This window comes from Lathyrus oleraceus, chromosome 2, assembly GCF_024323335.1.
Source record: "Lathyrus oleraceus cultivar Zhongwan6 chromosome 2, CAAS_Psat_ZW6_1.0, whole genome shotgun sequence".
Classification (NCBI taxonomy): domain Eukaryota; kingdom Viridiplantae; phylum Streptophyta; class Magnoliopsida; order Fabales; family Fabaceae; genus Lathyrus; species Lathyrus oleraceus.
In genome coordinates this window covers 159,483,258-159,509,641 of record NC_066580.1, presented here as the reverse complement: position 1 = coordinate 159,509,641, position 26,384 = coordinate 159,483,258, and the positions used below count along the sequence as shown (strand labels likewise).

Here is a 26,384-nt window from a genome sequence, read left to right as displayed (position 1 = left end):
AAACTTAAGTTGAAAGTTAAAATAGCCCTTAAGTGTTTCTACGAACAATTGTACGGATTACTGGTTCAATTACGATCCTTACATTCTAACCTTATAAATTTAGCTAGACATGGTAAAGTAAAAGTGCATTAAAGTAAATAAAAGTAGTGCGAGTGCGAGGAAATAAATAATTTAAAGCGAGTGCGAGGAAATAAATAATTTAAACCGAGTGCGAGAAAATAAATAATTTAAAGCGAGTGCGAGGAAATAAATAAAGTAAAGCGAGTGCGGGAAATAAATAAAGTAAAGCGAGTGCGGGAAATAAATAAAGTAAAGCGAGTGCGGGAAATAAATAAAGTAAAGCGAGTGCGGGAAATAAATAAAGTGAAGCGAGTGCGGGAAATAAATAAAGTAAAAGCAAGTAATAAAAACCTGCTCCAATCGGAGGGTTGAATAAACTGCAATGCGGAAATGAAAATGGCGGCAGGATTAACTTCCTTCCAAAGTGCTCCAAACTCGATTACAGACTCTATCACAGACTTGATTACACAATTGTGGTAACACTCCAATGCGAAGCGATTACCACTTTATAAAACTGAATATATGCCTAAGTGAAACAAAGTTGCTCTGAGTTTGCCTCTGCTCTAAGTTTGGATGATTGTAAAAGTGAATTCGAGTTTCTATTTATAAGCAAGTAAAAAGATGGAAATGACTTGGATGCCCTTCAACTTGAAAATGGAGGGAAACTGTTTTCCTCTTGTGGCGCCCGCCACAAGGCCATGGCGCCCGCCATAAGGCCAGAGTGAGGCGCCTTAGTGGATGTAGTGGAGAACGTGGGAGTTGAGGGAAGTTAAGCTTGGACACGCTATGGCTTGGTCTGTGGCGCCCACCATTGGGTAGTCCATAAGAACAGAATGCTGAATTTTAGGGTTTTTGACTCTTTTTCGCTCCTTTTCTCGATCGGGGCTCCGATTAAAGTAAAAACCTGAAAACAAAGAAAAACATAGCAGTAACACAACAAAATGATAATAAAACAACTAGAATGCACGTGAAATCGGAGTCGAAAATACGGTAAATTTCAGTGTGATAAAACTCTCCCACACTTAAACCTTTGCTTGTCCTCAAGCAAAACATTGAAAAGCTCATAAAAGAAAATATGTGTAAACGAGTGCTTCAGGTAGAAAATTCTAAGTTCAAGTCGGGATGCAGTGATAGGTACTAACTGAGTGAACTAAGGGTATCATGATGACACTAATCCGCAAATACGGACATAAACTTCATTCCTATATTAACCAACCCATATTATCCCACAATACCTAGGCCTGCCTCTTCATCTCTTTTTGTGTCCTTTTCATTCAGGCGCAATCAAATTAAGCCCGTTATCCGTACATGCTTCATAGTAGAGTGGCCTGTTAGTGATTATGATCTGAGAATGGGGTTTCTGGCACATAAATATGTGTAAACCCTTTTTTTGGACCCAACTGTAGTTGTGGGGGATCGGATCGTAATCCGTCCTACCGAGTTCAGTGCCAGATACCTCTGAACCAACTAACAGTGGTTAAGTTTTTTTCTTTTTCTTTTTCTTTTTCTTTTTGTTTTTGTAGCAATTTTTTACAATTCTTTGGTTTAAATGACTTTGTGAGGGTCACCTATACCAGAGTTGCCTTTTTGCTTTCTTTTATTTTTTTGTTTTTCTGGATCATTCACTTATTTGCATCGGTCCCCTACGTAGAGGATGCGTAGGCCGGAGCTGATTGCTGAGATAAACTACTAAGGACTTATACGGAAATGATGATTAAGGCCATGGTATATGGGGTTTCGGGAATGGTTCCTATATTTACGAAGTCTATGGTGCTAAAACAGATACTGATGTTTCGCAAAGTTCTCCCAAGTCACCGCATCCTTACTCAAAACATGTCTTTAAAACCTGAAAACTTTCTGAATAACACTATTTTCTTTTGCAATTTTTTTTTCTGTGGGGCTAAAGGTATGGGGAGGTAGGATTGTACTAAAGATATACTATATTTGGTGACTCGTCAAACTCATGCATTATACTAAAAAGCAAAATAAACAACTAAAAGGAAATAAACTATCTAAAAATAGCAAAGAAAAACGATAAAGGGAAAACGAGAAAAGACAATAAAGAAAAGACGATAGAGTCTCCTCCCACACTTAAATCGAACATTGTCCCCAATGTTTCGAAATAAGATAAGGGAAGAGTTACCTGACAACCTATTGCTGACCACTAGTGCCCTCGCCATCCTGAGATGGACGACGGGATCGGGTACGACGACGGTCTCTCTGATCCATCCTCGCCTGCAGGGCATCCTGAGCGGTCCTCACCTCTCGAAGGTTACCCATAATGGAACCTTGAGTGGCTTCAATGAATGCCATGTGTCTCTGGTGGTAGTGTTGTTGACGGGCTTGTGAATTTGTGATCGTTTGCAGGGACTGTAGAACAGTGTCGTAGGACCTGTCTGTCCTCCGCTGCGACTCTTGCATGAAGCTCATGTTATCCGCCATTTGTTGTTGGATGGTAGAGAGTAGGTCGTCACGCCTTTGCTCTCTAGCCATGTGGTCACGCCACATCTCCTATGTAATATAGAAGCCATGAGTGGTACCTGCAGAAGAAGAAGATGGTGTGGTGTGTGGTGGTGAAGGATGATGGGGGACACATGTGGTATGGGAGATCTCTCTCTCCGATCATATTCATCATCAGTGTCATGTTCCGCCTCATCAGGAAAGTTAGGAGGAAGAGGACCTAAAATAGGTGGAGCGTCTAAATCGTAGGTCCAATTCCTTTCATCTCGTACATTTGTACGTCTAGCGCACGGTAAAACAACAGATGGAATGGCTACACCATGAACCATAAGCATATAGCCTCCTTCTCTCCTCGAGCGACACAATTTCATGTCTCTTAGAAATTTTAGGTTAATTGTGCGAGGAGGTAGGGGTTCTAGGGTAGCCATCTCATCGTTCAGGTTAAGCGCCCGAGCAATAGATGTAATCAATCCACCGAAAGAAATCGGTCCCGCTTTATTCACAGTTAAAATCATATGAGCAAGCATGAACGGGACCGAATTAATACGTCTATTTGTGAGGCTTCCTTGTAAAAATAGAAGCTCTCTAGCATTAACCTTATTTGGATTCTCCCGGCCAAAAATAGTGCATGCCAACAGATATCTAAAAACTCTGATGGCCGGGTTATGGATAGTTGAGGCAAGAACTCCTTCAAAAGAGTTTATGGAAGTGTTTGATAAACGCTCCCAGAAGGAAAATACCTCAACAGACCATTCGGAATCCAAAGGGGCCTCACAAATAGCACCTTCCCCATGAGGGATCCCTAACAAGCTGGCTAGTTCGTCGGTACTGAATTGGTATTCAACAGCAAACATTCTAAATTTGACAGTACCAACTGTGCTAGCAGTGTTAGGGTTGACAATATAAATTAAGGAACTCAAAAATTCAATTGTCAACCGCTCATAGGTAGGTTCTTTATTGGAAAATAAATTATGCAAACCTAAATTATCTAATAAATGAAATATGCTATGATAGATACCTAAAGTGTAGAGACAGTCTTCGTCAACATACCTTGTCGGGAGGATTTCCCGATTTTGCAACCGTTCAATAATTTTTCTTTGTCGATCCCCCGGTTTCCCTCCTCGAAGAATGAATCCGTTAAACTCCATTTGAATGCTCTTGAAAAGTGATGAAGAAGATGAAGTGGTTTGTGAAAAAGGTTGGATTTTTATAAAATCCGACGGATGAAATCGAAAATGGAAAGTGGAATAATGATTTGTGTGGTATGGTGGTTAGAAAAGTATGAGCCTTTTGTGGGTTCAAGGATGTTTTTCCAAGGTTAAAAAATGGGTTTGGGAGGTTGTAAGTTGCAAAAATGGTGAAGAAAGGGGTTCTGCCCCGACCATTTATAGACACTATGGCGGGCGCCACAGGGTCTATGGCGGGCGCCACAAGGAAAAATCTGGCTGGGCCAAATTTTGGTCCTTTGGTTTGGGCTTCTCTTGTCTTTTGGTTTTGAGGGGTCTGGATAGCATTTGTCTTGTGATTCTCCTAGTATCTTTGACTTGCATAATTTTTATAAAAGTAAAAACAAAAATAAAAAAGTGAAACTGAAACAAAAACAAAAACAGAAATTAAATATAAAATAAATAAATAACTGAAAAATCAAAATGCAACTAAAATAAATATAAAACATATATAGATAAAAAATAGAAATACTAATGTATAAATGTAGTTTATATAATATTCCAAATGGGATAATATAAGGTGAGTTATATAAATAAGAGAAATGTAAAAAAAAAGAGATAAAATAAGATTAAATGGTGAGATCATGTAGTGGGGATGTCATCTTCCTGAGAGGAACCACAGAGCATGGCTACTTCTTGCTTGAGTTCTGTGATCTCCTAATATAGACAGTCGGCTTCAGTAGCATGGGTGAGATCAGACACTCCCATCTGTAAAGTAAGGTCAGCCACCTCTTGTCTAAGCGCTGCGATCTCTCTACGACACTCAGCAATCTGAGTGCGGATGTCGGATGTCTGCAATGAAATATTATTAGAGAAAATAGTGATTCTGGGAGATGGTGGTGTAGGTGTGTATTCAGCAATGGGTGGCGATCTCGGCTCCTCAACGGTCTTTCCCTGGCCCTCTAGAGCATAACTCCAATTCGCTGGATCATGCACACTGGTCATCATAGGGTCTGGCAGTGTGAAGTAATGGATGGCCTCGTTGTCGACTAGCAATCGGAACTGACATGGGTGGAAAGAGGCTCTCCTCATCAATCCTCTGGTCAAACAGAAGTCGATGTCCATGGTCGTGTACCCACAGTAGGTCCGAAGATGCAACAGCTTGCGAGACAGACCCAAAGCGACAGCAATCTGTGTGATGATTCCGCCAACATGGATGACTCCTTCGGTAGATCTAGAGATACCGCTGAGACTGTATAACAAGAAATTCCCACATGTTATTGGGCGAGACTGGGATGCACAAAATAGTAGGAAGATCTCCTCTTCACTCAGTAGTGTCTCTGCATCCGGCCTTCCCAAAAAGGAATATGCTAATATCATCTGAAAGTATCTGAAGGCGGGGTTATGTATGACATGAGACAGCTGCATAGATGGATCCTGGCTTCCGCCACCTGATATGTCACTCCAAAACTTCTCAACCTCTTTACCCAGAAAATATCCCATAGGTGTCTCCGGGATAGCATCAGGAGTAGTCTGGAAACCCAATAAGTCGCCGAACTCTTTCTGGCTGAAGGAGTACTCAACCCCGAAAAGCCTGAAAGCAGCATACCCATCTGGTCCAGAGTATGGGTCATAGTCGAATGAACTCAGGAACTCCAAAGTCAAGTTCCTATATGTGTTACTCAAATCATCAGCAAACTCATCCCAGTGAAGCTGGTGGCTAAGGAATCGGATACTAGGCTCGATACCCAGTGCCTCCATACAATGCTGGTCAGGATAACGTGTGGGTGCCATAGGGCGCTGATACAAAGCGATGTAACGCTCCCTCTGAGCATTATCTCTATAGGCCACATGCATGTCATCAAAATCCTGCATCCTGGTAAAAGTTAAGAAAGTGATCCTGAAAATACAAACCATTCAAATCTTAGTCTTAATGCAAAATATGATAAAATAAAATAAAATAAAAAAATTAAAATTAAATAAATGCGCAAAAGTAAAATGAAATAAAAACCATGGGTTGCCTCCCACGCAGAGCTTGTTTAACGTCATTAGCTTGACGATTAGAATTTATACACCTGTAGTAGTAGGGATTGGTGGATCAATCAGGGTGTGGCTCGAGTAGTATGCTGGAATGTCTCCTCCTTCGTAGAGCTTCAGTCTTTGTCCATTTACAATGAATGGACTACAGGTATCGTTCTTGATTTCTACGGCTCCGGATCTCAGAATCTTGGATACTTCGAAAGGACCAGTCCAACTTGAACGTAGCTTTCCAGGGAAGAGTCGTAACCTAGAGTTAAAAAGGAGAACAGGATCGCCTATATTGAAGTTTTTCTTTACTATTCTTTTGTCGTGATAGGCTTTTGTCCTCTCTTTATATATTTTTGCATTCTCGTAGGCAGATTGCCTAAGCTCTTCTAATTTATGAATGTCTAGGGTACGCTTTTCTCCAGCGGCTAGGTAGTCTAAATTCAAAGTTTTAATGGCCCAATAGGCCTTATGCTCTAACTCGAATGGTAAGTGACATGATTTTCCATAAACTAGTTGATAAGGAGTAGTTCCTATAGGGGTTTTGAAAGCGGTTCTATAGGCCCATAATGCTTCTTGAAGCTTCTGAGACCAGTCTCTCCTAGAAATAGAAACAGTTTTCTCTAGGATTTGTTTTATCTCCCTATTAGATACTTCTACTTGGCCACTAGTCTGAGGGTGGTACGGTGTTGCTACTCTATGCCTAACTCCATATTTTCTTAAAAGTTTGTCAAATATTCTCGATATAAAGTGTGATCCTCCATCGCTTATGACTAAACGTGGTGTTCCAAATCTAGGGAATATATAGTTTTTAAATAGTTTGATTACTACCCTAGTGTCGTTTGTGGGTGCAGTTATAGCTTCAATCCACTTAGACACATAGTCTACAGCTACTAAGATATACCTGTTTCCTAAGGATGGTGGAAAAGGTCCCATGAAATCTATACCCCATACGTCAAAGAGTTCTACTTCCTGAATGTTTCTTAAGGGCATTTCATCATGTATTGAAATGTTTCCAGTGCGTTGGCATCTGTCACATTTGACAATGCAAGCATAGACATCACGCCACATGGTAGGCCAGAATAGGCCAGCTTGAAGAATCTTGGTGTATGTCTTAGAGGTGCTCGCATGTCCACCATAGGGTGCAGAATGACAATGCTTGATAATATTATTTACCTCTTCTTCTGGAACGCAACGGCGAAAAATGTCATCTTTACCCCTTTTGAAAATGAGCGGTTCGTCCCAATAGAAGTTTCTCACATCGTGGAAGAATTTCTTTTTGCGGTGGTAGTCAAGATCAGGGGGTACTATATCAGCAGCTAGGTAATTAACGAAATCTGCATACCAGGGTACGTTACTTATTGCTAAGGAATTTTGGGAGTGCTCAAAAGGATCTAGGTTATTATCTTCGATGGTTTCTACTCTAGCGATCAGTCTATCATAGGCAAAATCATCATTTATGGGTACTAGTTCTGGTTTTAGATGTTCTAGCCTAGAAAGGTGATCGACTACTACATTTTCAGTGCCTTTTTTATCTCTTATATCCAAATCAAACTCTTGTAGTAATAGAATCCATAGGAGTAACCTGGGCTTGGCATCTTTTTTACTTAATAGGTAACGAATGGCAGCATGATCAGTGTAAACTATAATTTTTGCTCCTACTAGATAAGATCTAAATTTGTCTATAGCGAAAACTACAGCGAGTAATTCGTTTCCAGTTGTTGTATAATTAAGTTGGGCAGCATCTAGGGTTCTACTGGCATAATAAATGGCATGTAATTTTTTATCTTTCCTTTGTCCTAGAACGGCTCCAACTGCATAATCACTAGCATCGCACATTATCTCGAAAGGCTCCGACCAATCAGGCGGTCTCATAATGGGTGCAGATACTAACGCTTGCTTTAAAAGATTAAATGCATCATTACATTTTTCATCAAAAATGAATTCAGCATCTTTCATTAAAAGTCCGGTTAAAGTTTTAGTTATTTTGGAGAAGTCCTTAATAAAACGCCGGTAGAATCCAGCGTGTCCAAGAAAGCTTCGGACTTCTCTGATGGTTTTTGGGGGTTTTAGGTTTTCTATAACTTCTATTTTAGCTTTATCTACCTCTATACCTTTTTCGGAAACTATATGTCCTAAAACTATTCCTTCGGTTACCATGAAATGACATTTTTCCCAATTTAGCACGAGGTTCACCTCCACGCATCTCTCCAGGATTTTCTCAAGGTTAGCAGGACAATTGTGGAAATCAAATCCGCAGACCGAGAAATCATCCATAAACACTTCCATGATACCATCTAGGTAATCTGCAAAGATTGACATCATGCAGCGTTGGAAAGTAGCTGGGGCATTACAGAGGCCGAACGGCATCCGTCTGTAGGCAAAAGTTCCATAAGGGCATGTAAAGGTAGTTTTTTCTTGATCTTCGGGGTGGATAGGTATTTGGAAGAATCCAGAGTATCCATCTAGATAGCAGAAGTAAGAGTGTCTGGCTAGACGCTCCAACATCTGGTCTATAAATGGTAAAGGGAAATGATCCCTCCTAGTTGATTTATTTAATTTTCTATAATATATACACATCCGCCATCCTCCTTCTAAATGTTTTGCTACATGTTCGCCTTTATCGTTTTGCACGACTGTGATGCCTCCCTTTTTAGGTACTACATGCACAGGGCTCACCCACTTACTGTCCGAGATCTGATAGATGATACCTGTCTCAAGTAACTTAAGAACTTCCTTTTTAACAACATCACTCATTATAGGGTTTATTCTTCTCTGATGCTCCCTTGAGGGTTTTGAATCTTCTTCGAGCGAAATCCGATGCATGCATACAGATGGGCTTATACCTTTCAGGTCAGAGATATTGTATCCTAAGGCTGAGGGATATCTTCGTAAAACGTCTAAAAGTTGGTTTGTTTCCTCTTGGCTCAAGGTAGCACTAACTATAACTGGACGGTTCATCTTTTCATCGAGGAACTCATATCTCAGGTTCTTAGGTAGTTCCTTAAGTTCTAAGGTTGGTTTCTTAGGGCATGGCATAGGATCTAGGGTAAGGGATAAACATTCGTAAAGGTTATCATAGATGTAGGGTTTCTTAAAGTCATCATCTTCCCTTATGAGAGTTGATGGTAACTTAATTGTTTTTATAATTTCTTTTTGTTCTAATTCTCTAACGCATTCATCAATGATATCTAAGGCATAACACGAGTCTCCCATCACAGGTGCCATAAGAAATTTTGAAAGTATAAATTCTATTTTCTCGTCACCTACCTCAAATGTCAACTTTCCTTTCTTGACATCTATTATGGCTCCTGCAGTCGATAAGAATGGTCTACCTAGAAGGATTGGTATATCATTGTCCTCTTTAATGTCCATGACAACAAAATCAGTAGGGATAAATAACTGACTTATCCTAACAGGAACATCTTCTAAAATACCTATCGGATATTTAACAGATCTATCGGCTAACTGAAGTGACATCTTAGTGGGTTGTAATTCTCCTAAGTTTAACCTCTCACAAACCGCTAAAGGCATTAGGATCACACTAGCTCCTAAGTCTAGAAAAGCTTTTTCGATGACATGATTACCCAAAAGGCAAGGAATGGAGAAATTTCCAGGATCTTTATCTTTATTTGCTAATTTGTCCTCGGAAATAGCATTACATTCCAGAGGCTTCGGATCGTCAAGTCTACGTTTGTTGGTAAGGATGTCTTTGAGAAACTTTGCATAAGAAGTTATTTGGGTGATGGCTTCTGTGAAAGGGATTTCTACATGAAGTTTTTCTATAACTTTAATAAATTTTTGATATTGTTTATTGATCTGGGTTTGTTTGAGTCTTTGCGGATATGGTATAGGTGGTTTATATGACGGGGGTGGTACGTAAGTTTTATCTTTAGGTTCTTCTTCTTTTTCTCGACCTTCCTGGTTTTCAGATTCCTCTGGTCCCTTTACTTCGTCCGTGAGTTTGGTACATTCCTTAGAAGTTTCAGGTTCACTCAATCTAGGGTTTGGTGGTTCATCATAAGCGTTGCCAGTTCGTAGGGTAATGGCATTGGCTTGTCCTCTCGGATTTTGTTGAGGTTGTCCAGGGAATTGTCCTCCGGGTGTAGTCTGAGGGGCTTGGTTTAAAGCTACCTGAGAGATTTGGGTTTCAAGCATCTTAGTATGAGTAACTATTTGGTCAACCTTGGTTCCTAACTGAGTAATCAATTCGTTAACATGAATGTTTTGGTTCATGAACTCCTTGTTTTGTTGGGTTTGAGCGGTGATAAAATTTTCCATAATTTTCTCAAGGCTCGGCTTTGGTGGTATAGGTTGCATAGGTTGATTTGATCTAGGGGCTTGATAACTAGGTCTCGGAGGTGCATTATTTTGAATAGGGTTATTGTTTTTATAGGAGAAGTTGGGGTGATTCCTCCATCCAGGGTTATAGGTATTCGAGTATGGGTTCCCTTGGGTGTAGTTCACTTGCTCATAGTGGGTTTCGTTTAATAGACTGCATTCTGCAGATTGGTGTCCTTTGGTTCCATATATCTCACAATCTGACGAAACTGCGGCTACAGTATTCGAGTTTATACACATATGCTCGACTTTGAGGGCTAATGCGTCCATTTTAGCTTGCATCATGTCTATAGAGCTTAGTTCATGCACTCCTCCTTGGGCTTCCTTATTCTCAATTGTCGCTCGTTCGACTCCCCATGATTGATGGTTTTGAGCCATATCTTCGATGAGGGCACTAGCTTCAGGATAAGATTTGTTCATCAGAGCACCGCCTGCGGCAGCATCGATGGTCATCTTTGTGTTGTAATGAAGTCCATTATAGAAGGTTTGGATGATTAACCAATTTTCTAAGCCATGATGTGGGCATGCTCGTAACAACTCTTTATATCTCTCCCAAGCTTCGAACAGCGATTCTCCTTGGTTTTGGGTAAATCTAGTTATGTGGTTTCGAAGAATGGTGGTTTTACTCGGGGGAAAATATCTAGCAAGAAAAACTCTTCTAAGGTTATCCCAAGTCGTAATGGAATTGGGTGGAAGGGAATCTAACCATGATAAGGCTTTATCTCTGAGGGAAAAAGGAAATAGTCTTAAGCGTATTGCCTCAGGAGAAGCTCCATTAGTTTTAAAAGTGTCTGCTAATTGAAGAAATATTTTTAAATGTTGGTTTGGGTTCTCAGTAGCGAGACCCGCGAATTGTCTCTGTTGCACTAGTTGTAACAGAGATGGTTTAAGTTCAACATTATTAGCTGGGATGGTTGGGTTTACTATACTAGAACTAGGTTCTTCATTAGATGGTTGAGCGAAATCCTTAAGAGGTCTTTGGTTTTGATCTTCGGCCATAGCTCTCTTAATTCTATGAAAGAATAAACGTGCGTGAGCGTAATCTTCGGCCATAGCTCTCTTAATTCTATGAAAGAATAAACGTGCGTGAGCGTAACGTTCAGGTTCCGCCAGAGGGTATACTAAGCTTAAACTTCCGGTGCTGCGAGTTCTTCGCATTGACCGGCGGGAAATAGCCCAAGTCTAAACGACATAACAACAGGAAAATGAAATTTGACGAAATTGGTCCCCGGCAACGGCGCCAAAAACTTGATGCGTACTTTTCGCAAGTATACGAACGTGTCAGAGTAATATAAAAGATTATCGAATCCACAGATACCAAGTGTCAATCTATCGTTATCTGTCGTTATGGTGTTTATCAAAGGCAATCAAAATAAGTGTTTTTGGAGTGTGCAATGAAAATTAAAGTGTCGAAATAAAGATTAATTAACAAAGACAGGGTCGAATGTAATTCACGTAATCAATTAATAATCCAAGTACTTGCTAATAGAGCTACTTATGGGCAATGTTTCCTACTTTGAAAAGAACTAATTTAACAGGAACTGTCGCTTTCGCGTATTCAGAACCGAGTTGTACTCCCTAATCAAACCCTCTTATTGTCACTTATAAAAAGGCGCGCATTGCGTTAGAGTAGTAAACCTATTTTTAAGAAATATAGTATCTTGACTAAGTTGAAAAGTATTATAACTTGGATTTCTTAACCAAAAGAGGTTCGCACGAACCAGACTCTAAACTTATAAACGCATCCGAAAATAGTTTTAAAATCTCTTTTCTTCTTTATGTTAAAAACTCCTAATGAACTAGACAAAGCGCTTTCGCTGTTTTTGAAATAGTTAAAAACAATTAAGTTTAAAAAGACGTTGGACGGCTTTCGATCTTACCCAACGGAATTGAAGTGCGGGAAAACTTAAGTTGAAAGTTAAAATAGCCCTTAAGTGTTTCTACGAACAATTGTACGGATTACTGGTTCAATTACGATCCTTACATTCTAACCTTATAAATTTAGCTAGACATGGTAAAGTAAAAGTGCATTAAAGTAAATAAAAGTAGTACGAGTGCGAGGAAATAAATAATTTAAAGCGAGTGCGAGGAAATAAATAATTTAAAGCGAGTGCGAGGAAATAAATAAAGTAAAGCGAGTGCGGGAAATAAATAAAGTAAAGCGAGTGCGGGAAATAAATAAAGTAAAGCGAGTGCGGGAAATAAATAAAGTAAAGCAAGTGCGGGAAATAAATAAAGTAAAGGCAAGTAATAAAAACCTGCTCCAATCGGAGGGTTGAATAAACTGCAATGCGGAAATGAAAATGGCGGCAGGATTAACTTCCTTCCAAAGTGCTCCAAACTCGATTACAGACTCTATCACAGACTTGATTACACAATTGTGGTAACACTCCAATGCGAAGCGATTACCACTTTATAAAACTGAATATATGCCTAAGTGAAACAAAGTTGCTCTGAGTTTGCCTCTGCTCTAAGTTTGGATGATTGTAAAAGTGAATTCGAGTTTCTATTTATAAGCAAGTAAAAAGATGGAAATGACTTGGATGCCCTTCAACTTGAAAATGGAGGGAAACTGTTTTCCTCTTGTGGCGCCCGCCACAAGGCCATGGCGCCCGCCATAAGGCCAGAGTGAGGCGCCTTAGTGGATGTAGTGGAGAACGTGGGAGTTGAGGGAAGTTGAGCTTGGACACGTTATGGCTTGGTCTGTGGCGCCCACCATTGGGTAGTCCATAAGAACAGAATGCTGAATTTTAGGGTTTTTGACTCTTTTTCGCTCCTTTTCTCGATCGGGGCTCCGATTAAAATAAAAACCTGAAAACAAAGAAAAACATAGCAATAACACAACAAAATGATAATAAAACAACTAGAATGCACGTGAAATCGGAGTCGAAAATACGGTAAATTTCAGTGTGATCAGATATCAGTATGCAACGCATTAATCGTCAGGGTTTCGATAAGTCACCGGTGTATATTTTAATTACCAAATATCTTTTAGTAGAAAATACTCATTTAAAAGGCTTTATCTCACACTCTCGTGATTGTTGACTCGGACTATACTTTTAAGTCAGAATGTACGCTCTCGCTGTCCCATTTGAAGTTAAAAATACTTTTTAAAAATAAATAAGTTCTAATTGCTTTTAAAGTGCTCTCGCTGTTTTTAAAATCAATGCCTAGTTTTTACTATCCAGTTCGATCCTCACCTTCTCGCAATTGTCGGTTCTAACCTTAGTTAATTTCCCACTCTCGTGGCAAAACCGTATTAAATAGCTTCTCACTCTCGTGACAAAGTTGATTAAATTTAAATTAAAAACCACAGTCAAAAATATTATTTGAGAAAAGAAGTTTACACCGATTATTATTAAATCCCGTCTAATTAAATTGTTTACATACCGATACGGGTAGTTTAGCCAGACATATTAATTAATGCAAACATAGACGAACATAAACAACTTAACAATAAGGCAAACATGATTATTTAATAATAAAGCAATAATAATAATAATTGAATAAAAACCTAGAACTTTGATTAATCGAATATGCTTAATCTTGAAGTACTTGAGCAGTCCTCCACAGGTCGGTAGGATTCTGCTTCTTCGAAACAATTGCTTAAACTAAGTTAAATAAATTGCAGTAGTTCCCCAGTGTAGGAAACTACTAGTTTTGGCTAAATGAAAAACGGAAAGGGAAGGGAAAAAATCAAAGCTTTGAATGGAACGGTAAACAAATTGCAGTAAAAGAAAACAGTGTTGCTGAAGAAAAAATAATATAAAACAAAATTGCTGTGGAAAATAAATGCAGAGAAAGATCTTGAAAGTTGGATTCAGGGAGGAAAATCAAGTGTGTCCGTAGGTTTCCAACTTCCATCCTTTTATAGTCTTCATTTAGTCTTCATAATTGCGAGAAATAAGGGTGACTTGGTTGAGTGAGAGATTCACGGGAAAGTGGGTTGAGGAGCGAAAAATGGGGCGTGTGGATCACTTCTATTGAACAGTTCACTATGCTACTTTTGGCCTTGTGACGGTCGTGGTGGGCCTGTGACGGTCGTGACGAGGCTTGTGACGGTCGTCACCTGCACAGAATTTATACTTTCTGGTTTTTATGGTTTTTCTGCTGTTTCTCTTCTATTTCTTCTTCTTTTCCTTCCTTTTCTATACTTTGCTCATTTAAGCATGTGAATTGAAATACCTGCAAAAATAACTCGAACACTTGCGAAATAATCGGAATATAAATCAAGGTAAATATACGATGTATTTTCGCGTTATCAAACTCCCTTATACTTGAATTTTTGCTTGTCCTCAAGCAAATAGTCAGTATGAAATTCGAAACACTAGTTAAATGCGAATACATGACAAATTTCCAATTCGTACGTGATTGTTAGGTATTCCGTTAGAATAACAGATACTCAAGTAAAACACTAAATATACAGTGACGACACAAGCAATAAGCATTAACATAGATCTCTCTTTTGTACAAACCAGTTCGAAACATGCTATTATAGCTCACCCTAATGCCTCTCGTTCCTATTTCACCCGGTTTCATTCTAGCGCAATCACATTAAGCCCTTTGCCTTTACATGCACTTAGTGAAGTAGTCGGTTAGTGGCTTTGATCCTTTTTTAGCACGGGGTCTGGTACACTAGTGTGGTAACCCTTTATATATCCCATTTGAAGGTTATGGGGGATCGAACCGTAGTTCGCCCTACCGAGTCCAGTACCAGGTACCTCTGAACCAACCGGCAACAGGTTTTTTTCTTTCCTTTTATATATCTTGCAACCGTTTGTATGGTGCATTTTCAATTTCTCGATAGAAAAAGTATGAAGGGTCTTCTTAATTTGTAGGCATCAATCACTTATATTCATCGGCTCTTCACATGGTTTATGTTTAAGACGGTGTTGACTGCTAGTATAAACTACTAGGGGTTAATATAGAACGGAGACTTAAGGTATCGGTATAATGGCTATTCAAACTGATCTCGTAAAAGTGAGAGATCTAAGGTGTCAGGACGGTATCAATCTTGTTAGATTTTTCTCAGCTTCCTAACAGAACCTATGTAAGACAGCCTATATACTTGTAGGGTATGCATTTAACATAAAAACAAAAAAAAATTGTTATGGAAAATTAGATAGAAATAAATGAACGATTAGATACGAACAAATAAACGAAAGACAAAATTTTTGTTATGGCTAAAAATAGAAACAAATAAAGGAAAGACAAGGATTCTCTCCCACACTTAAACAAAGCATTGTCCTCAATGCGATAAAATAAAGTGGGAAAAGGGAAGAAACAGGAGGATGGCTACTCTTCGCCACGACGTTGGGCCCTGCGTGCTCTAACTCTTACTCGTGCACGTTCACTTCTACCACGCTGGGTAGGATCCAACCTCACATGTTGAGTGTACTCCTGGATGGCATCAACAGGATGTGCCAAGGCACTCATCTCTTAGGAAAGTTCCGCCATCCCTTGGTCATGCCAGTTTGCATAGTCATGTTGATCCCTCTGGATTTGCTGGATCGCTTACATCATTTTCGTCTGGCGCACTTCCATCCTCCGGTTATGTTGCAACATCTCAGCATAGATGTCTTCCATGGTGGCGGGTCGACGCTCATTTCTTTGTTGACATCTCGAAGATGTCTCTGCAGCATGCTTAGGAGGTGGCTGTGGCACCTGTCGATCCATCTCTTCTTCAATTTCATCGGCTCCATTATCATTTGGATCTTCTTCATTGGGCTCAGGAGCATTCAGATCAAAAATCCAATTTTCCATATTATGCGGATCTGTACGGTTCCTGTTGGGCATAATGATGCAGCGAACTATCTTGTTCCGAACCACTGGTAGGTACTTCCTGTCGTCTCTGATCTTGATGAGGTGTGAGGAACGGCAATAGTCGATGTTTAGGAACTCGGCTAGCAAGGCAGGTAAGTTGGAGAGCATATCCCCTAGATTCAGGCCTAATGCTATAGAGGTTGTGATTCCTCCAAAACAGAACGCCATGTTGCCTCTCATACAGGAAGTATGGATGTTGGCTAACAAGAACGAGGTGGTATTGAACGTCACTGGAGTTAACACACAGTGAAGGAAGAAAAGTTCCTTAGAGTTTACCTTATGGTTGTTGACTCTTCCGAAGACCATGTATCCTAAGACTCAGTGGAAATATCTTAATAGCCGAATTGTGGATGTACATTGCGTTGAGCGCATCCCAGCTTGTGACGTTCACGTTGGTAAGGTTGTGCCACACTCCAAATGCTATTTCCCACCATCCGTCATGGATACAGTAGTGAGCTCCATCTCCATGTCGAAAACCAAGTATTCGTGCTATTTGAGTTTGGTTCAAGGAATACTCGGTAGCGAACATTCTAAATATGGCGGCTCCGGTGAGGAACCGAGTTGCACCGGGATATGTTATATAGGAGAACGAACTCAGGAATTCCAGGTTCAGCGCCTCATAAATTGGTTGTGGGTTGGTGTAGAGATGCGTCAAACCAGAGGTGTTCAGCATTCATTCCAAGCCATCTGATAGCCCCAACTCTGTCAGACAGTCATTACCAACGTACCTCTTAGGTTGGACTGAACTTCGATAGAACCTGAGGTAGTTGTCTCTTTGTCGTTCGCCGGCTTCTCCCTCTCTGAATGTGATATTTGAAAGGTCAGGAGCAGGTTTCTCTTGACGGGCCATTGAGTGTGCGAATTGCAAATTTAGGTTTTGGTGGAAGAGATGGATTTCGTGAGTTATAGGGAACTCACTTGTTTCTTACTTAAAATAGGATGTGATGGAAGGGTTAATGGAAAAATAAGTGGTGTGAGTGGGATGTTAAGGAAAATAGAAGAATTAGATGAGGAAGAAGAAGAGAAGTGCGCCTGTTTAAATAGGGAAACAGAGCACGCGTTCTGGATCCTTGATGAGCGTCACAAGGTTGTTACGGTCACAATTTTTCAAAAACGCCAAAAAATATAAAAATTAAAATAAAACGAATAAAAAATTTACTGCATGCTTAATTTCTAACTGTTTGCATGTTATGAGTGAATTATACTGTCAATACCATAGAAAAAATATAGATTATTATAACTAGAAGAAGGTAAAGACAGTAACAGTATAGAAATACAGTAATAAAATAATTGCAACAGCAATACAAAATAAAATAAAAGCAGTATGGAATTAACAACAGTAACAAAATTAAACTGACGGAGGTAAATTAAATTGATCATAGAAGCAAAAGAAATAACAATGTCATTTATATTAAATGTAAAGACTAAAGTTAAATGTGACATTAAGCATTAAAAGAATAATAGCAATAAAGTGCTCCCTTCCCACACTAAAACATAGCAGTGTCCTCATTGCTTTAATGTGAGTAGGAAAATTCAACGATCGATGTAATTAGCCACGGTGCTGCCCCAACGCAGCTACAGCCTGGTTCAAGTGATCAAATTGTTCAACGGCGACATCCATTAAGCCTAAGACATCAAGGCGCATGCTTTTTATTTCATCTTTCACATTAGTAATGTCAGTATGGAAACCATCCAAACGGGTAAGGATTATGGTCAGATTTTTGGCATAGGATGGAATTTCTAGTTCATCCAGATTATAGTAGTTTGGAGGGGTTTTAGGGTCAGATTCATCAACAGAGACAGGGTCATCTAAATACTCATAAATAGGTGGTGTCTCAGGAGGTGATGGTGGAGCAATGTGGTGTTCATCTAAATCATATAGCCAGTTATTTTGGTTATGAACACTTGTTCTCTCATGGTTTGGTAAGGTAAATAGTTGGACAACTTCATTATTAATTAGGTAGTCAAAAGTGTCCGGCCCAAGGTTTCCTATAATTCTTCGGTCAAAGCTAAAGTCAATATCCATGGGTCGGATGTGTCCAAAAGGTGTACGCTCGTTAAGTGGGCGTCTAAGTCCAATGGCATCAGCTATCATGGTTACTAGGCCACCTATTATGATTGGAGCGCGATTATTCTTTGCAAGGTAAACGAATCTTTCCATCATAAATGTTATAGCATTGACATGTCGACCTTGGTCGACACAGAGTAAGATGAAAAATCTATCCCTTGACACTAAGGTGTTGTTCGCTTCTTTTCCAAATAGGGTGTGGGCTAGTATTTTGTGGAAGTAGCGGATAGCAGGGTTATGTATCATTTGGGAGTGCATCTCGTGTGGGTCAGGGTGGTGGTCTCCAGTTAAACTACCCCAAAAGTAGTCTAGGTCGATGTCATCGATTAATTCCTCCTGGAGTTACCATAGCTCGTTGATATGTTGCTCCGGCATTTTTCAGACCAAACGGCATCACCTTGTAGCAGAAGGTGCCCCATGGGGTTATGAAAGTTGTCTTTTCCATGTCCTCTGGTGCCATCTTGATTTGGTTATAGCCAGAAAAGCCATCCATGAAGGAGAATACCGAGAACTGAGCTGTATTATCCACCAAAACGTCGATGTGAGGTAATGGGAAATCATCTTTAGGGCTAGCTCTGTTCAGATCCCGGTAGTCGACACACATCCGTACCTTTCCGTCCTTCTTAGGTACTGGGACGATGTTCGCAACCCATGGCGGATAATTGGTGACTGCTAGAAACCCTGCATCCAACTGCTTTTGCACTTCTTCCTTTATCTTGACAGCCATCTCTGGTCTTGTTCTTCTGAGCTTCTGCTTGACCGGAGGACAACCTTCTTTGAGAGGCAAGCGGTGTACCACGATGTCGGTGTCCAGCCCAGGCATGTCCTGATAAGACCAGGCGAAGATGTCAACGTATTCTTGCAGCAATTCAATCAGCCCTTTCTTCACATCATCTCTCAAAACAGCCCCTATCTTGATTTTTCTCTTGGCGTCCTCGGTGCCGAGATTAATCACTTCAACAGACTCTTGATGCGGTTGAATAACCCTTTCCTCTTGTTTTAATAACCTGGTAAGCTCTTCAGGGAGTTCACAGTCTTCATCACCCTCTTTTTCAGCTTGAAAGATTGGATTTTCAAAGTCGAAGCGAGCCATAGCAGAACCGTTATCAATAGGATCCGGTGACGTGCATCTGCATGAGTGATGGTATGTGCTTATGAGTGTGAACAAGAAGTGAAAACTAAACAAAACATTGCCATTTTTTTATTTTGAAAAACTGCAAAAATAGAAAGACAGGGAACGAAATATTTGAATGCAAAAATACGTCCTTTATTTATGATAAAAAATGCAAGTGTCACATAGACGGGCCCTACAATGAGTCATTACGCCCTGGGCGGAACGTAAGACTTGGATATGCATGAATAAACAAAGAAAATTACTCTTCAAACAGAGTGACTTGGATAATCTCTTCAGAAGACCAATTGTTGATGACTTCACCCGGGATCCTCGGACGCACCCAGTTGTCAATGTCACAATCACTATCCCCATCTTCTTCGTTGACTGCAGAGACTTGACTAGGAATCACAAAATTAACAGGAACAACATCTGCGAATTCATCAGTAGCATCTTCAAACACTTCTTCCTCAACCCCTTCCACAGACTTTTGGACAGACAAATCTTCAACCTGGAGGATACCTTTGTCGAGCAAGGCCTGAATACCCTGCTGTAGTTTCAAACAACCTCCACTCTGAGTAGCACAATCCAAACAACCCTTCCCACAACCGAGGAAAACATCGGCCTTCAGCAAGCATCCTTTGACATCCGATAATGGAGTCTTCAGCTTCAACACATCCTTAATGGACTTGGCTTCTCCCTCTACCAAATTAACGTTCGCACCACCATGCTGGGGCATGGGATTGTTGACGACATTCGGAGCTGGTGCAAGGTCGATGGCCTTTGAATCTATGAGGTCCTGAACTACGTGCTTAAAAGCTTTGCAGTTCTCAATGTCATGGCCAGGTGCCCCAGAGTGGAAGCTACACCTAGCGTTGGCGTCGTAACCCACCGGAAGTCTACCAACAAGAGGAGCCAGAGTGCGCAGTTGCACAAGTTGTAGCTGTTGAAGACTAGAAAGCAACTGAGCGTACGACATAGGAAGAGTGTCGAAACGCCGGTCCATCATCCTTTGCCTCTGTTGACAAGCGGGTATGTTACCCGGTTGTTGCTGCTGTTGATACTGAGCTGGTTGACGTTGTGATTGTTGTTGTTGTAGTGGTGCTGCAGCTGGAATGGTCACCCCTGCGGCAGTACCTGTTATGCAAGACATGCTAATGAATATGCAAATGCAATGACATGTTTATCAATTCCAAAAGTATTCTACCCCCTTGATTCCAGTCTCACATTTGATAAACAGTGTAAGAAAAAAGACTAAGCCGTTGATGAGAACCAAGAAAATTCCGACTAGAATCAAGTGGAAGATATAAACCCCACAGAAATGGATAAACATGTGTTAAATGATATGAATGCAAATGATGTGATGATGTGAATGCAATGCAGTGGCATGTCAATCAGGATTGCTGTATCTGCTTGAACATCTGTCAGGTTGCACTGTCTGGAGAGAAATTAAGAGCACACCAAACAAAGGTCATGGGATGGATCATGTTATCCTTAATATCACCCACCCATTTCGGCGGATTATGGTTTACACCTTATCAACACCCGAGTTTCATTGATATTAAGGATACCTGATCGGATCAACCATGAATCAAGGGTTTGTCGCAAGTCACGAGCATGGAGTTTAGGTTAAGAACCACCCAAAAGGAGTGTACTAAGGTTTAAACCTGCCAAACATGTTCTACAAAAGGTTCCCATAGTCATAATCCCATCTTTCGGATATTATTAGAGGAACGACTACTCGTATTCCAACAATATTCTCAAGAGAGACTCTTATGAGTGTAGTATCGCGTAACAATCGTATCAAATCTTACACTTGAACGACTTTCGCACTACGTCCTATGAATAGGCTAAGATGGGTTAGGTAAACTAAGGTCCTTGGCTTCTTAGGTCTATATTGGAACAAGTAATGTCTAACCACAACTTACTTATGTGACATTATTGATCTCAACATGACCTCCACCAAGTGAATGGGCTTGCAAGTCAACTCGCTAAGGAATACTCCACACAAGTTGACAGGACTATGCCATTCTCCTATCTTAAGTGCACTCGAGTTCGGGTATAGAACTCATCTCACAAAGATCACCAAGCAGCCATAGCCAACCAACAGATACAACAATGATATGTACACAATGCAATAAGGTAAAGCAGGTAAATAAATAACTGTACAAAAGCATGAACACCTAATACACAAAAAAACCACAAAAGCTAGGAGGGACTCGCTTAGGGAAGATGGACCAGCAAGAGGTCAACTTCTTAAAGTCCCCAGCAGAGTCGCCAGCTGTCGCAACCTGAAAAATACAGTGTGCGAAAAAACAACGGCGAAAGAAAATGACAGAAGAGTCGCCACCGTGCGTTATTTTTCCCAAGGGAGGGAAAGGAAACGCTCGAAGTAAACCTGAAAAAGGAAAGGACAAGACGGGGTCTCGCAACCAAATCTTGGGTTCGGGAGTCGGTTATGCGAAGGGAAGGTATTAGCACCCCTACGCATCTGTAGTACTCTACGAGATCCACTTTTGTAGTTTTCGTCTAAAGGGTGTGAGTTTATCTTGTGCTGTTTATCCAAAAAAAAGGGTTAAATGAAAATGACTCGCGCGGATGTCGCATCCACTGCATACGTATCTCATCTGAATATGAGAATCAGAGTCTTCGTAGCTCGGCTGACCTATGGGTTGGGGGATGTGTGCTCGCTAAGACATCGCGTCTTATGCCTACGTATCTCATCTGGAATGAGAATCAGAGCAAGCCGTAGTTCGGCTAACTACGGGGTTATGGATTGGGTTTTGGACGAACGACGTCACTACGCAATCTACCGGATGCTCGACCTTTGGAGACTTACTCGCCTGTAGTAGAAAGAGTAAACGTGTGTTATGGAGAAGAACAATCAATAAAGGGTATGGGTTTGGGATGCTCAAGGGCAAAAGGCAGTCCTTGACGAAGGAACCGCGCTACCTGCAGGGATATGAATACAAAACACAAAACATGTATCTCAAAGTAAAATGCCACCAAGGGGCTCAAACATTGCCTCCTATCGAGGTCTTCCAGCTAAGAAAGCGATAAAGTATGAGAAAGGGAAAAAATTACCACACGGATAAAGATCCGAAGTTACAGCAATTAAAGGAATGGGAAACCCAGGGATCCTTCCAAGCTAAACACCATCAAAGAAAGTGAGTCAGTACAGGTAATCGGAATGAAACCTCCAGGGGGTATCCCACAAATAAAGTGGGAAACCACGCAAGTTATCCCTGCAAAAGTTAGGTGCCTTCACAAAAACTCAACAAAAGGGTTAGTGAAGCAAAATAGGGTAACCAAGAGTTGCCCTCAAATCAAAATGTAATCACATAAATCATGCCCTTTCAATTCACTAAAAGCTCATAAAAAGCAACCAAAGGTAGGAGGCCTAAACCTCTTGTCAAACACATGCATCAAAAGGGTATCAAATTCACCCATAATACCTCATATATTTAGAGCATTCAAATTAAAGGCATAAAGATGATGGATATAGGGCAAACCTGATTGGAGAAGAAAAATCAAATGGCAGGGTTTGCTTGAGCTGAAAGTCTGTGAGTCAGAATGAACCTTTCAGAGTTGCCTGGAGGTTGCTGCAGAGTAGCTTGTAGGTTTCCCTTCAGGTTTTGTCCAGTGTTTTGTTCCAAGGAAACCTCAGAGCATTTTGCTTCTCTCCCTTTTTCTCAAGTGAATCTCCCAGTGTAACTCCAAGTGTTTTTTCCTCTACTGAAACCTCAGTATTTATAGACTGATTTTCGTGGGTAATGGGCTTAAATGAGGGAGACCCAAGTCCAAAATAATTTGTTATATTTTATTTATTTATTTTAATTATTTAATTAATTAATTAATTAATTAATTAATTAATTAATTAATTAATTTTTTTTTTATTTTTTATTTTTTATTTTTTTTTAGGAAAAATGAAGGATAAATTTTGGGGTATTACACTTGTCTATGACATCAAGTAGATAACATGTATCGTCTATAGCTGACGCTTGTAAGAATTGTGTCAAGATGAATTCAACCTTTTCTTCTCCAACTTCGAATGTTAGCTCACCTCTTTTCACGTCTATTATGGCTCCGACGGTAGCTAAGGATGGCCTTCCTAATATAATAGGTGTAGTGGCATCTTCTTTGATGTCCATGATTATGAAGGTTGTAGGAATGTAGAATTGTCTTACACGTACTGGGACATTCTCTAGTATACCAACAGGATATTTGATTGAGCGGTCAGCTAGTTGGACAAACATCTTGGTTGGTCTTAGTTCTCCCATGTTGAGCCTTTTACAGATGGTTAAGGGCATTACACTAATGTTGGCTCCTAAGTCGCATAGAGCTTTGTCTATGACGAACTTTCCAATGACACAGGGTATGGAGAAACTACCTGGGTCTTTTAGTTTGGGAGGCATGTTGTTTTGGATTATTGCGCTACACTCAGCAGTAAGTGTAACTGTTTCATTATCCTTGATCTTTTTCTTATTGGATAGGATCTCTTTAAGAAATTTGGCATATGAGGGCATTTGTGTGATGGCTTCTATAAAGGGAATTGTAATATTCAGTTGCTTCAGAAGTTCAACAAATTTCCTAAATTGCCCATGCAGTTTTAGAATTTGCGAGTCTTTGAGGATATGGAATGGGTGGTTTATAAGGTGGTGGAGGCACATAAGGTTTTTCTTTCTCTTCGGCCTCTTGGGTATTATCTTCCTTCTCCTTCGGTTCACTTACCTTCTCAGTTGTTGTTTTGTCAGGTTTTTGGTACATGGAAGGATTTTGGAGTCTTGGATCCACGGGTTCGTCTAGTTCTTTTCCACTTCTCAATATAACGGTATTTGCATGTCCTTTTGGATTAGGTTGTGGTTGTCCGGGAAATGTGCCAGCGGGAGCAGCAGTAGTTGCTTGTTGTTGAGCCACTTGTGAAATATGTGTTTCAAGCATTTTGTTGTGGGTGGCTAAGGCATCTACTTTGCTCTCTAATTGTTTAAGTTTCTCACTAGTATGTATGTTTTGGTTCAAGAAGTCTTTGTTTGTTTGAGCTTGGGTAGCTATGAAGCTTTCCATCATTAGTTCAAGGTTGGACTTCCTAGGCATGTTAGGAGCATTAGTAGTTGGCTTTTGATATCCAGGTGGAACAGCGGGTGCTTGGCCAGGTGCATACAAGGCGTTGTTGTTCTTGTACGAAAAGTTGGGATGCTTTTTCCAACTTGGGTTATAGGTATTAGAATAAGGATTTCCTTGTGCATAATTTACTTGATCAGTGGGGACTCCTGCTAATATTTGACATTCTGGTGCAGTGTGTCCAGGAATTCCACATAACTCGCCGTTTGGAGTTACGGCAGCCACGGTGGCTGCGGGTGGTATGGTCAAGTTGTCTAACTTTGGAACAAGGGCATCTACCTTTGCATGGACATGGTCAAGGCTACTAATTTTTATACATTCCACCTTTTGGTTGGGACTTTTCTACTGGATTTCTTTCACCTCCCCATTGGCAATGGTTTTGGGCCATGTTTTCAATGAGTTGATAGGCTTCGTTGTATGGCTTGTCCATAAGTGCACCGCCTGGGGCAGCGTCTACTGTCAGTCTTGTGTTATACAGAAGCTCATTGTAAAATGTGTGAATGATCACCCAGTCTTCGAGACAGTGATGAGGACATATCATCATCATGTCTTTGTATCTCTCCCACGTTTCGTAGAGAGATTATGCATCTTTTTGTCAAAATCCGTTGATTTGAGCTCTCAGCATAGCAGTTTTGCTTGGCGGAAAATATCGGGCTAAGAAAACGTTCTTCAGTTCTTCCCATGTAGTAGCTGAGTTGGATGGCAAGGATTGCAACCAAGCCCAAGCTCTGTCTCTTAGAGAGAAAGGAAAAAGGTGTAGTCTTATCGCATCCTGAGATACACCATTCGCCTTCACAGTGTTTGCGTTCTGCAAAAACTTGGTCAAATGTTCATTAGGGTCGTCCATAAGATTTCCAGCAAATTGATGTTGTTGGACAACTAATAATAGTGAGGGTTTCAACTCGAAATTGTTTCGATCGATAGCAGGGGCAGCATTGTTATTGTGAGGTTCTTGTTGGGACGGGGTAGTGTAGAACTTAAGAGGACGATTTTGTGGTCCTACTGCAACCATGGTTAGTTTTTCAACTGGTTCAGTAGTAGGAAAGAAGATACCGGTAATATCGTACCTTCGTTGGTACTCTAGTATTCGGCGTCTTAAATATAAGAAACACTCTAATTCTTTGATTGGTTGTGCTAAGTTTTTGCCTTGTGAGCGAGTACTTGGTATACAATCGGGAAATAAGGGAAAGGAGATTAGTTTTTACCTTAGTCTATACTGCACAACAAAAGAATCGCACTATTTGACTAAATCAGGTCCCCGACAACGGTGCCAAAAACTTGATATGTCTCGTGACTGTATATAAAATATAGTCTATTGGGTACTTGACTGCAAGTGCACAGTCCAGTCGTTTTAGTTTTAAAAGATATCGAACCCATCGGGACCGATGGTCAAACTAATGTTATCGATATTACTATGTTTAGCTAAGGAGATGATTTTTAGAGGTTTGGTTGAACAAAAATTAAATCTAAAGGAAATTAAGTTTTTAAGAGAATATTAATTGAGGGATATCAGTATGCAACGCATTAATCGTCAGGGTTTCGATAAGTCATCGGTGTATATTTTAATTACCAAATATCTTTTAGTAGAAAATACTCATTTAAAAGGTTTTATCTCACACTCTCGTGATTGTTGACTCGGACTATACTTTTAAGTCAGAATGTACGCTCTCGCTGTTCCATTTGAAGTTAAAAATACTTTTTGAAAATAAATAAGTTCTAATTGCTTTTAAAGTGCTCTCGTTATTTTTAAAATCAATGTCTAGTTTTTACTATACAGTTCGACCCTCACACTCTCGTGATTGTCGGTTCTAACCTTAGTTAATTTCCCACTCTCGTGGCAAAACCGTATTAAATAGCTTCTCACTCTCGTGACAAAGTTAATTAAATTTAAATTAAAAACCATAGCCAAAAAGATTATTTGAGAAAAGAAGTTTACACCGGTTATTATTAAATCCCGTCTAATTAAATTGTTTACATACCGATACCGGTAGTTTAGCCAGACATATTAATTAATGCAAACACACACGAACATAAACAACTTAACAATAAGGCAAACATGATTATTTAATAATAAAGCAATAATAATAATAATTGAATAAAAACCTGGAACTTTGATTAATCGAATATGCTGAATCTTGAAGTACTTGAGCAGTCCTCCACGGGTTGGTAGGATTCTGCTTCTTCGAAACAATTGCTTAAACTAAATTAA

At 40.1% G+C, this 26,384-nt stretch overlaps 2 non-coding genes across 2 annotated transcripts; both read left to right on the top strand.

Annotated features, from left to right (window-relative positions):
• The first annotated feature begins 10,560 nt into the window (after positions 1 to 10,560).
• On the top strand, positions 10,561 to 10,667 carry LOC127125010 (small nucleolar RNA R71). Its single transcript, XR_007804477.1, has one exon. It is a non-coding gene; the product is annotated as a small nucleolar RNA R71 (small nucleolar RNA).
• Positions 10,668 to 24,693: 14,026 nt separating this feature from the next.
• LOC127124259 (small nucleolar RNA R71) lies at positions 24,694 to 24,800 on the top strand. Its single transcript, XR_007803877.1, has one exon. It is a non-coding gene; the product is annotated as a small nucleolar RNA R71 (small nucleolar RNA).
• The last annotated feature ends 1,584 nt before the right edge of the window (positions 24,801 to 26,384 follow it).